Here is a 16,144-nt window from a genome sequence, read left to right as displayed (position 1 = left end):
TGCTCCCATCGCCCCTCATCATAGCCCCAGGTGCTGTGGCATCAAAGGCCACACTGGACAGTGTTGGGAGCGTAACAAACCCTGTGGGTGGCCATGCCGCCTACCTAAACTGATAAGACGGCTCCATGGACTTCACACACTGAGATGTAAGTCAAGGAAGAGCCCACAGAGGGGAGGAGGGAGTTAGGCCTGGGGACAGTGCTCAGGAGCACTGCCAGATGCAGCCAGGAGGGGCTTTGAGCAGTGGATTGGTCAGCTCAGGCTGCGGAACAAAAGACCATAGACTCGGTGGCTTAAACAACGGAAATTGATTTCTCAGTTCTGGAGGAAGGAAGTCCAAGATCAGGTGCCAACAAGTTTGGTTTCTTCTGAGACCTCTGTCCTTGGCTCACAGATGGCCACCTTCTCACTGTGTCCTCACAAGGTGTCTCCTCTGTGCATGCACCTCTCTGGTGTTTCTCTGCATGTCCAAGTTTCCTCATTTTATAAGGACATCAGTCATATTGGATTATAGCCCATCCTATTGGCCTCATTTTAACTTAATCACCTCTCTAAAGACTATCTCCAATCACATTCAGAAGTACTGAGGGTTAGGATTCAGCATATGAATTTAGGGAGGACACAGTTTAGCCCATAATAAGCAGTGTAGGAGCATGGAACCATGGGCACCACGGGCTTTGGAGGTTTGAAAGGATGGGAGGTGGAAAAGAAAGATTCAGTAGCAATTAGAACCAAGGGTGAAGTCCGGAGTTTAAAACCACCAGTTAGAATTGGGATCGTGTTACGGGTTGACTTGTTCCCCCTCCCTCTCCCAAATATCTTGAAATCCTATCCTCTAGAACCCCAGAATGTGACCTTATTTGGACATAGAGTCTTTACATGGGTAATCAAGTTAAAATGAGGTTATTAGGGTGGGTCCTAATCAAATGTGACTGATGTCCTCATAAAAAGGGGAAATTTGGACACAGAGAGACACACAGAGAAGGAAGGTGATGTGAACATGGAGGACCAGAAGGAGCAATCTACGAGCCAAGGAATGCCGAAAATTGCCAGCAAACTACCAGAAGCTGTGTAGACGAGTAAGGATTCCCCTACAGTTTTCAAAGGGAGCATTGTTTTTTGACCTCATAATCTAGATATTATTTTTTATAACATCAATGTAAGATTTTTCCAAATTCAGAATTTTTAAAAAATTTTGCTTAACCTTCTTTCTTGTATCTCAGACCTATTGAGGATTCTTTTTTTTTTTTCCTCTCTTTCTCTTTCTGTCTCTCTTTATAGTATAGACTTCAGAATTTCAATTAGTAAGCGTTTGGAGGTCAACTTCCTCAGTGTTTATCTGAAAATGTCTTTATTTTGCCTTTGTTCTTGAGAAGTAGTTCTGCTAAGTGTATGTATCTAGCTTGACAACTATCTTATCTGAGCATACTGAAGATATTGTCTTACTATTTTCTGACTTCCATTGTTGCTGCTAAGTCAGCTGTCAGTCTAATTATTACTTGTTTGTGGTTATCTTTCCTTTCTCACTGGCTGTCTTAAAGATGTCATTGCCTCTGATTTCTGCAGTTTTGCTATGATGTGTCTAAGTACGTTCTTTTGTCTACCTTCTTATTAGTTATTCTGCTTGGAAGTCATAGGGCTTCCTGACTGAAGATTTGTGTCTTTCATAGTATTTGGAAAATTTCTCTCTCTCTCTCTCTCTGGGAGAGGAGATATGCTAATCAACTTTTTATTTTAAAACAATTTTAGGTTTACAGAAGCACAAAGATAGTGTAAAGATAGAAGGTAGTACATATACCCCACACCCAATTTCCCCTATTATTAACATTTTACATTACTAAGGGGCAGTCTCGTTTGCTTTAAAATTCTGCTTCTAACCAGTTCTCTTTGTCCTCTTCTTCTATAACTCTCATTAGATGTATATTGGCATTTTTACTCTATCTTAAATGTTTGCTAACCATTCTTTCATATTTTCTATCTCTTTTGACACCTCTTCTTCCATGTAATTTATTTAGACCTATCTTCCAGTTCACCAATTCTCTCTTCAGCTGTGTCCAAACTGCTGTTTAACCCATTGATTAGTATTTTATATTTCATTTATGATAGTCTTTACTTCTATAAGTTCTACTGGATATTTTTCAAATTTCATCTGAACATTATCACTTTGATACCTGCTGCTCCTTACTAGTGTCTTTAATTCCTACTTTGTTTCGTTAATCAGGTTGTATTCTATATTTCATAATCCCAGTATCTGAAGTCTTTGTAGTTCTGGTCTTTATTTTTTATTCTGACTCTTATTCATGAAATATTGTTTCATTTTCTCTTTTGTGATTTTTTTTTTTTGTAAATGCATGTTTGTTGCCACTCTATCAGTGAAAATTAAGGCCTGGGTTGAGAGCATGACTCGTGTTTGCTTATGCCAAATGGGGGAACAACAGCCAAGAGTCACCTAAGTGACAATACTTGGGTTGGGAGAGGGGGTTACTTGTCTAAGTTCAAGACAGACAGTTGTCCCTGTTGTTTGTCTCTGAGTGCCATAATGGTTCTTGCATTTCTAATTTCCCTTTCCTCTGTGGGTGTAACTCTTTTTAAAACCTATAAATACTTGTGGTGGCCTTTGATCTGCCTCCCCCCTTTGAATCCATCCCCCTGGGCACTAATGTTCTAGACCAGTGGGATGCACACAATGCCCCCAGGGTTCACTTGCTTCTGTATTGTGCTGACTTACCTTCCTGGATTCCTGCAGCAGTTCTGCACCTGGCCACCACCACAATGCTCTCTAAACCACACATAATGTGTATACTTTATATTTATTACAAAACACTCCCTAAAATATATAATCATGTACATATTTAAATGACATATATTATATATACATGTTTATGAATATATACAATTGAACAGTTATTATTATGCTGAAGAAGATATGGAAGGAGAAGGAAAGAAGGATGAGTTCATTCATACTAGGGCAGCAACAGCAAAATAAGACAGACAATGATTTGCCCAATATATTTACACTCATGAGGTAGGAGCATGAGTGGGATACCTGTTTTAGCATCTAACACCTTGTTAAGGTAAATAAGAAAAATTTCATTAAGAATTCCAAACATGCCAGCAATAATTTTTGGATGCCATGGTTTCCACACAACGGAGGGAAGAGGAAGGCTGGGAGGATGGCAAGACAGCTTCCCTGTGCTACTGACTTTGCCAGCACTTGAGCCCTGGCAGGGAGTTAGAAAAAGCTGATGTTAGCAACCTCAGGCATATGACTAACAAACATTCCCAACACTTCTTAATCCACTTCTTAGTTCTCTTTCCAATCACACTCAGCAAACTTGCACTTTTACCTTCATAGCTCATTATCTGAGTTACCATTGTTCCTGTTTCTCTCAAAGTCGGTCTCCAATTCTCAGAATCTCTCTTCTCAGCTCTCCTGACAGCCCTTTTCATAGATATATAAATGTATTTCTCCTAGTTCTTCTTTGGCTCTGTGTGCCCGGGTGACCAAGGCAACACATGGCTATAGAAGTGACTATCCCTGAAATGGGGTCAGATGATGAGAAAGTGAGTGTGTTTAGGCCTTAATGCCTGGGGATACAATGGCATCCTATCTTTATGTGTGATCTGAAGTCAGCTTGCCTTTGAATGAGACAGGTCTGAACCATCACTGGTGCTGAAATAAACTCTTTGTTTACTCCAAGCCACCAAGGAACACACATTTAGCTCATCTCTGTTGAGAACGCTGGATCCCTGTGACAGTCAAAGAGGCTTCACTTTTGGCAATGAATAGGAGGCTCTGCCATGGTGATGATGGTCCATGACTTTTATCTTCCATTTGTGGCTTCTCAAAGCCGAAGCCCTGGTGAACTTTTCCTCTCTTTTCTAGGTCATGAAGAGGAAACCTGGATTCTAGATGACTGCAAAGAGGTAAAATATCTCCAAAAGATAAAATTCTTTACTTCTTTCCAAAAGATTTTAGTAACAGAATGGTGCTGTATTTTGTGAAATCATATTACAAAATGAATTTTGCTAAGATGGAGACAAAAACAGACTAACAGCAATAAAAGCATAGCTTACCTTAAGAAACAAAAATAAAGGTATCCTGTATTGGTCATTTGTAAACTTTTATAAATTCTCTGTTTATGTCATTTTAAAATCCTTTTTTTCTCATAAAGTTTTTTTTTTTTTTTCTTCAAGGTTCATTCATGTTATATTTATTTATTTATTTATGGCTGTGTTGGGTCTTCGTTTCTGTGCGAGGGCCTTCTCCAGTTGCGGCAAGCGGGGGCCACTCTTCATCGCGGTGCGCGGGCCTCTCACTATCGCGGCCTCTCTTGTTGCGGAGCACAGGCTCCAGACGCGTAGGCTCAGCAATTGTGGCTCAGGGACCCAGCCGCTCCGCGGCATGTGGGATCCTCCCAGACCAGGGCTCGAACCCGTGTCCCCTGCATTGGCAGGCAGACTCTCAACCACTGCGCCACCAGGGAAGCCCCTCCTTTTTTTCTTTTAGATTATCTTTTTAAAAAAATTCACCTTTCTTACTGATCTCCATCTATGCGGATAATATTCTCCAACTTGGTGGCTTAAAAAAAAAAAAGACTTTTTTCTGTCTTTACTAGAGAAGTTTTAAATTTTATAAGCTCAAATCTGTCAATCTTTTTCTTTATGCCTCCTGAATTTTTTGGTTTTTTTTTGTCTTGTTTAGGAAGGCCTTTCTTGTCTCAAGATTACAAAGAGATATTCTAATCATCTAGGTTTTCTTTTTACATCTTGATCTTTAATCTACCTGGAATTTATTTCTGTGTATGGTATGGGATAAGGATCCAACTTAATTTTTTTCCCTTTATGAGGATCCCTCATTGCTCCTTCCTGGCCTGTTTGGCTGCCTTGAAAAGATAAGCCTGGAAATAATCAGCCCGCAAGGTATTCGTGAAATCAGCAGCAGGATTCCATTCTGTTCTAACTACATAAGTGGTTAGGGTTATTTTCAAGCGGAAAAAGTGCAAGTGAAACCAACCATGAATGCTTAGTTGTAACAACATGAATAACTTGCTGGTTTTCTTCCAGAAGATGCTCTGACCATAGGGCTCTACCACCTCAAATTCATTTCCTTTCAATTTTAAAAGGAATTATTATACATTTGCTTTATACCTTGAACATTGGGAATGATCATACAACATACCTCCCCTATGCTCAAAATGCTTAGTCTTATGGGAAAACCAATTATATATCAATATGTATCTATAGCTATGTAATATAAATATATACACATGCAGCTGAGTTGAATAAACACTCTAAGGCAGTATATATTAATGCACTATGACGCGCTAATGAATTCCTATCTCCCCTCCAAGTCCCCGAGAGGGTAGGATGGTGTCACTGTCGTTTTCATTTGCCTGGAACAAAGTAGGAGATTGGTAAACGTAGGTTGAATGGAATTGAAATAGCAGATAGCATCGGAACTGAGAGAAGAGAGAAATCTTCATATTTAATAAAGGTCAGAGGATGTTTCCTAGAGGCGACACTGTGCTGGCCCTAACGATCTGGAGAGATAGAAAAGAGGAGGGAGGGGCTGCCAGGGTCATCTGACCCTGGGTATTGTCTCCCTTGGAACCAATTTTCTCTGTTCTCACATATTAGTTCAGGTTGTCTGGGGGGGAATTGAAAAGGTGCAAACATGGTGTTGATCTCTCTCAATCATCAAATGCTCCCAGAGCCCCGTAGCTTTTCAAACCCGTGGAAATAGATTCTCTGGGACCAACGTCCCTACTGACGCTCCTCTTTGCAGGAACGACCAGCCGAGTGTGAGGCGCACGCGGGAATCCATCTGACACAGGGCTTTAGCGCCGTGAGTACACACCGTGCTCACAGAGCAGAAGATACGAAACACCCTTGGCTGTCTCATCAGAAGCCCGAGTCTGACCTCTCCTCCCAGAGCCAGTGCTAGTGTCAGTCACCAAAGAGCAGCGGGTTTTCTGCCCGAGCACAGGAGCGACACAGCTGGCCCTGGAGATGCTGACCCTTCAGGTCAGCCCTGAGGAGGACAAGGAAACGAGGCTGAAGACAAAAGAATGGCCCCAAGCCCACACCCTAAGTCAGAGCCCCCCGAATTTGCCTGGCACATTTCCTGGGACCTCAGGACACTGGGACAAGGAGACACGTGGCTGTGACCTAGGCCAGGAGAATACAGGTTCATGCAGACCAAGCTCCTCTGCACCCTTCTCTGCTAACGAGGACCCTGTGCCCAGCCTGTTGGAACAGAAAGGTGGAAAATCAGACACCCTCCTGGCCTCCCACAGGCGAGAGGATGCTTCATCGAAGGCCCGGGGCAAGATGAGCTTTCCTCTCTCTTGAAGGGTGCTATTGAGCCCGCCCAGCTCTGCAGGGAAAGGGTCTCATTTCCAAAATGACCATTGGTGATTTTTCTGTTTTAAATTAGATTTAGCAGAGTGGCTTTTGGCATTCACTTACCCTCTTCTGTTTTCCTTCTCTCCTACTGGAAATTTGGGGCTGAACCAGGATTGTGAACACGGCATGGCTATACGGGGGCTGGGGTTCTCCGACCCGCACCTTTCCTGCTTTTGCTGAGCTCTGCTTGAAGCCAACCTCCCGCCATCAACGCATGTACTGAAAGCAGAATTTGTCTTCTGAAACCTCCTGGGCCAAGATTTCCCCAAATTGCTGGCATATTAAAACGAAGCCGCCCTGTGAAATACCGAGCGGGGATCCAAGGCCACAGTCAAGTTCACCTGCCCCACCTGTCTCTAAGCCATGCCCCTGGCCTCCACACTCATCACTGGGGGCGACCTCTCCGTTCTGGGGTGAGTCTCCCCAGCTCCGAGATCCTGCTCACGACCCTTCTGTGAGTCCTTGACTATGGTGGCTCTAGCCCTTCCTCTCCAGGCCACGCTAGCCACCACCAGCTCCAGGTTAAACCATCCTCCAAACTGCAGTCCCCTTGCCTATAAAATGGAGATTGCACTTATACCTGCCTCCAGGATGGTCTTGAGACTGGGGTGACAAAATGACTGGAAAGCCCTTACACTCTGCCCCATACACATAGCACGTGTGGAAAAAGTACATGTGGACCGTGGCCATGTTCCTCACCCTCTCATCCCATTTTGGCCTTTAAGATATCTTTTGGAAATTTTGAGTTTATGTAAATCAGAAGAATACATTCTAGCCCTCTCCCCCACGCCGGAAGCAGTAGGGGCGCCTCCTTCTCCTTGGCAATCTGCAAGATACACCCTCTGTCCCTGGTACTCAGAGACTCCGGGAAGGTCTGATACCTGTCCCCGAGACCCTGTCCTCACACCTCTGTCCCCCTTGATCTCCAGCCTGCTGTTCTGAGCACAGGCTTTTCTCTGCCTGTCGGGAGTAGGGCTTTCGAGGGGGACAGAACACCTCACTCAGGAACTTGGCTACCTTCTGGCACTAGCCCAAGGAAAACCTTCCTTCCTGCCAGGGTCCCACCACAAAGAGAAGAAAGACGAATTCACCCAGTACTTACTGAGCATCTCCCCTGTGCCCGGCACTGTCTAGGAACTGAGGAAACATCAGTGCACAAAACAGACAGATATTCCTGCCCTTGTGGAGCTTATGTTATAGCAGGGGAGGGCAGTGGGGACAATAAACACATATTATGAATAAACAGAAAAAAGTTAACACAAATTAATCTTTTAGCAGATCATCCCACCACACTGGCATACCCCCAATTTAAAATATATGTACTTTTTTCCAGTGGTGGTTTAATTCAGATCATAATGGCCTTGATGACTGCCCTCCTAAGACCAGTGGGGCTGGTCATAGAGTTCAGCAGAGATTTGTTTAAGCTTCTCTTTTTAAAAAATCCATGAGCAGGCCCAGGAAAACCTCCCCTATACCCACAGTCACATGTGAGAAAGGTCGACCTTATACAAACGTTTGACTAAAATTTGCAAGACTGAAACTGGAGAGAATGCAAGTACCAATATAAAAGGCATTCTCATGAGAAGCCTGGTTCAAAAGCTTTAAAAAGAAACGTTCTGCACAATATAATACACCAAGAAAAAGAATCTGCCTCAGCAGATCTCTACCCTGCAGCAATTTTCCTCAAGCTACTGAAGCAGGTTCTGTGGTAGGTTGCCTGAAGGAGAAGGCGTGTCCTTCGAAACCAAAGAATCCTGTGCATTGAGAGGCAAATTTCTTCTAGACCTTCATTTGCTGTAAGTATTTACATGCAAACACACACACATACACGCACACACAACCAGCTAGCTAAAATGTTTCTTCTTCTTTTTTAATGTTTTTTAACAGATTTTTTTGATGTGGACCATTTTTAAAGTCTTTATTGAATTTGTTACAATATTGCTTCTGTTTTATGTTTTGGTGTTTTGGCCAGGAGGCATGTGGGATCTTAGCTGCCCGACCAGGGATGGAATCCATACCCCCTGCATCGGAAGGTGACGTCTTAACCACTGGACCGCCAGGGAAGTCCCTTAAAATGTTTCTTCTAATCCCCATTTTTTTTTTTTTTAATTTATTTATTTATTTATTTTTGGCTGTGTGGGTCTTCGTTTCTGTGCGAGGGCTTTCTCTAGTTGTGGCAAGCGGGGGCCACTCTTCATCGCGATGCGCGGGCCTCTCACTATCGTGGCCTCTGTTGTTGCAGAGCACAGGCTCTAGACGCGCAGGCTCAGTAGTTGTGGCTCACGGGCCTAGTTGCTCCGCGGCATGTGGGATCTTCCCAGACCAGGGCTCGAACCCGTGTCCCCTGCATTAGCAGGCAGACTCTCAACCACTGTGCCACCAGGGAAGCCCCTCCCTATTTTTAAAAAAATTAATTAATTAATTTATTTATTTATGGCTGTGTTGGGTCTTCATTTCTGTGCGAGGGCTTTCTCTAGTTGCGGCAAGCGGGGGCCACTCTTCATTGCGGTGCGTGGGCCTCTCACTATCGTGGCCTCTCTTGTTGCGGAGCACAGGCTCAGTAGTTGTGGCTCACGGGCCTAGTTGCTCCGTGGCATGTGGGATCTTCCCAGACCAGGGCTTGAACCCGTGTCCCCTGCATTAGCAGGCAGACTCTCAACCACTGTGCCACCAGGGAAGCCCCTCCCCATTTTTTATGAGAACTTGATCTTTCCTTCAGAGATTCTGCCTACTGTGGAACACTCTTGTTTCCAGATCTGTCCTTAGCTGATGTTTCTTGCCCTTTAGGAGGCAACATGCTAAAGGATGCTATCCTTTAGCATCCCCTCCTGAGATGCCTTTCCTGACTAGTCTAGGACATACCCTTCAGACCATACTCCCCACCCACCCTCTGACTCCCTTTTAGAAGGGAAGGCAGAACTAAATATAATTTATTTAGTTTTATCAGAAGTAAATATAATTGGAAATGATCTCTTTCACTCATTGATTCCTTTGCTCACTTGTTTGTTGAATGTCTGCTTCCACTGGAAGATAAGCTTCATGGGAACAGAAAGCTTATCTTGCTCACTCCCCAGCTCCTAAAACAGTGTTTGGCAAGAGTAAATGTTCAATAAACATGTGCTGAATGAACACATGAAAACCTGCCAGCCTTCATTTAGCAAAGCAGCTTTGATTTTGCTGCTACCTCAAGTGGACATCTTATTTCCCTTCCTTTTATCAGCAGTCCAGTGTTCTGTCTCCACTTTCGATCACTCCTTCCTCAGTCTGGCTTCATGCCTGACCCCATCGCCTCCATAAAGCAGATCTCTTGAAGGTCAGCCATGTCTCCTTCAACGTCAGACTCAGCGGTCTTTCCTTGGCCTCGGCTGTTTTTGACTTATCTCCAGATTTGGTAGTGAGGAACCTTCCTGAGATGCTTCTCATGAATGTGGCCCTAGTAAACTGAGCCCTTTGCTTTTCTATGTGTTTTTATTTTGCCTCTGTAAGTATGTGTTCTTCCTATGTATTCCTTAAGTTTCTGTCCTTAGAGTTTTGCTTTCCACTCTCTCTCCTCTTTACATCAAAGATGGTATCTACTTCTCTGTCTTCATCAAGGGTCTCCGTCTTAGATGATACATATGGGAGTCAGAGCAGCAGTTGCACAGATAGCAGTTCTTTTGCCCTAGGCACATGTAGGATTATTTATCCACATTCTCCTGATCTCAAGGATGATCACAGGACTTGCTTTTGCCAATGAAATGTGAGGGGGAAAAAAGGCATGTGACACTTCTGGGCAGCAGTTTTGTTTTTTTTTTTTTGTATTGGTAATAGCTGTATTTGAAAGTTCCCCATTGATACATGAGGTCTGGATTACAACTTATATACAATAAGTGATTTCCAAAAAAGTAAAGAAAGAGAAGGGAAGGAAAGAAGGAAAGAAAGGAGGGAAGGAGGGAAGGAAGGAGGGAGGGAGGGTAGAAAAGGAAACCTATATTCATAGACATCATAATATGGGATGTTTATTTCCAAGAGAGATTCTACTGCTGCTATCGTGCACAAGAAGCAGCACAAATTAACACGAGATTAAAATTTGCTCAACTTTCTAACTGGCTCCTGGTTGTCCATGTTCCCCTTGCCCAGTCTCCATGATCACTGAGAATACACTGAAATGGAGCCTCCATGAAACTGCGTCCCTGATGAACAGAGTCTCCTTGCTGAATTGCGGTGGCCATGGTGTGTGAGTTATAAATAAGCACGATTGTTTCAAGTCACTAGGATTTTTAGTGCTGCTTGTTAAGGCAGCATAAGCTGGCCTAGTCTGACTTTCTTCTGAAGTTCAGTCCCCACTTCTCCAGCTGCTTTGAAGATTTCCATCTAGCTTTACTTACAGAAGTATAAGCCTAACATGTCCATACTTGTATTTATCATTTTCTTCCCCAACTCTACAACATACCACTCCCCCTGACTTTTCTATTTTGGTTAATGGTACCAACACTCTTCTCAAAACCTAAACTTTATACAATCGGTTACCATATTTTGTCTCTCCTTCATTTATACCCCACTTTTTTGTTCCCACGGGTGCCTCCTGGGTCTTGCCTTGATTAGTACACTCGTGGGTCAGTCCTATACTAGTACACCTCTTGAGTCATCTCACTGCTTCCATTAACTCTTCTTCCTTTGTCATGGGCCATTCATGAATGTGATAAAGGTAGATTCCAGATCATATTATTCCTTTGTTCAAAAACGTCAATGTGCCGCCGTTGTCTACTGAATCAACTCTCAATCCTGGATCTAGCATTTACAACCTCTTTTTTCTCACCTCTAATCTCCTCTCCCACTATCCCTTTGCATGGATCTTACATGAGCAGTGAACCACTTAACTCACTATGAATGGGATATACTCTGAGCTAGTTTGCCTCTGGTGCACTTAGAATTAATTCCCTGTCCTTGCTTTTCTTCCCATATGCTTGTCAAAACCCAAGTCCACCTTTGAAATCCTGCTGAGATACCACTTTCTTCATAGAACCTTCTCTGATCGTTCCAACCAAAAAGCGACTCCGCTCTCTTCTGAGCCCTCAGCTACTTGCCCTGCTCCGCTTCTTGCTGCCACAGTAATTTCTGCAGAAGTCTCATCTCCTCTACAGTAACCTTTTCTCCTTGAAGTCACCATAGCCTGAACACCTTTGGCTTCCACACAGAGCACAGGTCCTAACTTTTGTTGTTTTCCCATAAACATTAGTTGAGTGAAGAAGCACCAGGGCATGGCCTCAATTCACAGAAAAGCTGTGTGACTAAGCAAAGTGAATGCATGTGGGAATTTCACAATTTGACAAAATGGAGAGCTATATCAAGTCTAGGCAATAATTAGTGTTATTGTTCGTTTTTGGTTTTGCATCTATTAAAAAATGGGCCATCACTGGGCTATGAAATTTGTTGTGAATTAGAAATGTACTGCGGGTGATAATGACCACCTAAATATTAGAAACATCTGTGGCTCACCATCATTAGCTTTTCCCAGTGTAGTTTATGAAAGAAATACTGTCAGATCCCAACTGTATACTTAAGACTGTTTATTTATAGCACAGTAAGTGCTGGAGAAGTAACTGGAAACCCTCAAATCTCCCTCTTATCATTTTTTTTCCAGGAAAAATCCTTATTACTGAAATGGCTCCTTTATAACCTTCTCCTTGATCTGGGATATCAGCTTCTCACCATCTAACTCTGGGAATACAGATGACATAGTGTTGTAAAGTAATGAGTGACCACAGAGCTGATGACTCTCTAAAGATGAGAAACATAAATACAGACCAACATAAACATGAACTTGCTCTGAGAACTTTCCACATCAGTAGTTCTTAAAAGTGTAGTCCACAGACCAGCAGCACCAGTAGCACCTGGACCCTTTTTGGAAATGCAAATTATTGAGCCCTTTCTCAGACCTACCAAATCAGAAACTCTGGCAATGGGGCCTAGACATTTGCATTTTAACAAGGTCTTCTTGGTGATTCTGATGGGCACCGAAGTCTGAGAACCACTGCTCTATATCATCTGTTAAGACATAAGGTAAAGAGAACTGAGTAAATTCTATTGGGTGGGCCAAAAATTGCCTTCGTTTTTAAAGTAAAAAAGCAAAAGACACATTTTTCATTTTCACCAAGAACTTTATTGAACAACGTATTCACTGTTTTGTTCCACTACTTTCTGCTGTTTTTCAGGTAACTTCATAATTCCATCTTCCCAAAACTTTTAATCTTTTTCAGCAAAGAACTGTTCCAGGTGCCTTATACAGTCTTCCAGGGAATTGACATTTTTTCCATTAAGAGAATTTTGTAAAGACCAAAATAAATGGAAATCCGAAGGTGCAATGTCTGGTGAATACGGCAGATGAATCAGAACTTCCCAGCCAAGCTGTAACAGTTTTTGCCTGGTCATCAAAGAAACATGTGGTCTTGCGTTATCCTGATGGAAGATTATGCGTTTTCCGTTGACTAATTCTGGATGCTTTTCGTCGAGTGCTGCTTTCAGTTGGTCTAATTGGGAGCAGTACTTGTTGGAATTAATCGTTTGGTTTTCCGGAAGGAGCTCATAATAGAGGACTCCCTTCCAGTCCCACCATATACACAACATCACCTTATTTGGATGAAGACCGGCCTTTGGTGTGGTAGGTGGTTGTTCATTTCGCTTGCCCCACGATCTCTTCTGTTCCACATTATTGTACACTATCCACTTTTCATCACCCGTCACAATTTGTTTTAAAAATGGAACATTTTCATTACGTTTAAGTAGAAAATTGCATGCGGAAATACAGTCAAGAAGGTGTTTTTCACTTAACTTAGGTGGAACCCAAACATCAAAGTAATTAACATAACCAAGCTGGTGCAAATGATTTCAACACTTGATTTGGATATTTTGAGTATGTCAGCTACCTCCTGCGTGGTATAACGTTGATTGCTCTCAATTAATGTCTCGATTTGATTGCTATCAACTTCAAGTGGTCTACCCAACCGTGGAACATCGTCCGGTGAGAAATCTCCAGCACGAAACTTCGCAAACCACTTTTGACACGTTCGATCAGTCACAGCACCTTCTCCATACACTGCACAAATTGTTTTTGCATTTCTGTTGCATTTTTACCTTTTTTGAAATCATAAAGCATAATATGCCAAAAATGTTGCTTTTTTTCTTCCATCTTCAATATTAAAATGGCTACACAAAATTTCACCAATTTTGATAAGTTTTTAAAAAATGCACGTGGATATGACAGCTGTCACATACAATCTAACAAAATTGTTTTGAATGAAGTTAAAGACAGTTAAGTGCTACTAAAGCCATCTTATGGAAAAAAACGTGTCTCTAGCTTTTAGATTGCTCATCTGTTCTTAATATATTAGGCCTATGCCTGCACTGACACAGAGTGTGTGTGTGTGTGTGTGTGTGTGTGTGTGTGTGTATTTAATGAAAATATTGGTATGAACATTTTTGATAAAATATTGATGTCATGGCTTGACAAATATTCTGAATTATATATTATGTTACAGTTTTATCTTGTCTCTTGGGTTAAATACTCATTCAAAGCAGCTTAAATTGGGGGTAGGGGGTTAATGTGAGGAATCAGGTGAAGTGATTAGGAGACCCCTTGGATATCTAAGAAGAGGAGATCTCAAATAGGGTGGAGGCTCACACAGTCTGTAGCTGACAGATGGTTCTGAATTCAAGACTGATCAAAGCATCCTGGCAGAGCTATAATGCTACGCCATGACTGTGATGCAATTACAGTGTTATATGTCTGCTTTTTTAAAAATCCTACTATCAATTAACTTCCTCTATTTAATCATGTTTTTTGTGATCCACAATTTTGGGTTGTAGGGCTAATTCTTTCCATGTTTTTCTTTTGAGAGAAAGAGTATGATACGTTCAGCTTATCTTTTGGCTGCCACATTACTGGTTATTTCTGGTGAGAGTCAAATACTTAATAACTAATACAAGGCAGACCTCAACCAATCAGAATGGAGAATCAACCTACTAGAAGAGGGTGCCAACGAATTAGAATGGGCACTGACTGAACACACCTGGCATGGCCTTATGAATGCATACCTGCTGAATAACAGGCTGAAAAATAGCTGTTTAGATTTGTCCCTTTTGAATGGACTTTGGGCCAAGCAAAGGATCCATATAAGCAGAAACTATGGGGTTTTTTTGCTCAATATCATCTCCACAGAACTCAGCACAGTGCTTGGTACATAGTAGACACGCATTAACTGTTTAACAGGCCATAACTTGGAAAACTATATTTCTAAATATTTAAATAATACCAATAAATATACTTAAAATTCAAGCTCTAAGTCAAATTAAATATGTTGTTCCTTCCGTGTAAATGGCCTTTGAGTCTCCTTATCTATTCCTCTTGCCCTAACCCCTGCTTCACCAACGTGCACATGGACCATTTCAACAACTTTCTAATTCATCTTCCTACCTCTAGAATCTTTCTCTCTAATACAACTTCTATACTCTCTCCAAAGCATCTCTCCATTCCAATGTTTAAGTATTCCAGTTACTTATCCATTTTCCTGTTTGAGGATATGTTCATGAATAAAAACAGTATAAAGATATACGTAAAGGTGATACACATTAATGCAGGATAGTAGTTGCCTCTAGAGGTATAAGGAGGAGTTAGAGAAAGGTTCAACCTAGTAATATAACTCTTTATATGCTTTATATTTAAAAATTCAAGTATTTTAAACATTTTTGTAGACCACAAAAGAGTTGATGTTATCGTGTTACTACTAGTAGGGCTACCAATAAAATAATAAATAGATAACATTTTTGGCAGTAGGTTTCTGCTTCTAGCCATATAAGTAAGTGAAGTGCTGGACTTCCCAAAACAACTATAAAACTGAACAATGTGTATGAAGCATCTGTTTTCAGGTATGAGACAACATTCAGGGTAGGACTGTGAACTTGAGGGGAGGAAACGCAGGAAGTGAGCCCGTGGGCATTCTGGCTTTCTATCTGGGGACACTTTTCTGGCTCAGCATAAGGAGGAGCAAGCCAAGCCGAGCTGTCATCCTGGTGAGCTAAGGAATCAAGGAGACAAGTTCTGGGCTGCTGAAGCAGCTGGAATTTTTGGACAGAGTACCTGAGAAAAGGGAGCTGTACAGAGAGGTGACCTCAGAAGTCAGCATGATAATTCACCTCAGTTTCTGGGCTGAGGACCAGACTATGTATGAAAGGGCTAGACTTTAGAGATCAAATATTTTGAGGAGATTAGCTGAAAAATGATTCTGGGAGATGTTGGGATTTTAGACCAGCCAGAGTGGAGACACCTCCCTGAGTAATGCACACATTGTTATTACTCCAGAAAGACCATAACTTAGGGATGAGGGCCATGCTCTAAGACTAATTTCAAAACTGAAACAGACCTGCCCTAACATAGAATGAAAAAAGTTTGACAGGACCCAAAGACCCAGAAAAAAGTTTGACAGGACCCAAAGACCCCACCAATGACTTAATAGTAATTTAAATACAAAGAAAAGCACATCTAGGTAAAATGTAATCAAACTGCTGAAAACCAAAGGTGAAGAGAAAATCATAAAAGCTGTCATATTTTTAAAAATATACTAAAAAAAGAGAAGGAAGAGTATGAATAATGGCTGACTTCTCATCACGAATAATGGAGGCCATTATGATGAGAAGACAATGGAATGACACATTAAAGTTCTACAAGAAAGAAAAAATGAAACAAAACAAAACACAGAAG

General features: G+C 41.9%; 1 long non-coding RNA gene across 1 annotated transcript; it reads left to right on the top strand.

Annotated features, from left to right (window-relative positions):
• Window positions 1-34: 34 nt before the first annotated feature.
• On the top strand, window positions 35-13,608 carry LOC309664516. Its single transcript, XR_014265871.1, has 5 exons — window positions 35-146; window positions 3,887-3,927; window positions 6,520-6,821; window positions 10,528-10,620; window positions 12,648-13,608. It is a non-coding gene; the product is annotated as an uncharacterized lncRNA (long non-coding RNA).
• Window positions 13,609-16,144: the final 2,536 nt, after the last annotated feature.

Source organism: Balaenoptera physalus (assembly GCF_965194825.1).
Source record: "Balaenoptera physalus genome assembly, chromosome: 7".
Lineage (NCBI taxonomy): Eukaryota > Metazoa > Chordata > Mammalia > Artiodactyla > Balaenopteridae > Balaenoptera > Balaenoptera physalus.
This window is presented reverse-complemented; position numbering and strand designations above follow the sequence as displayed.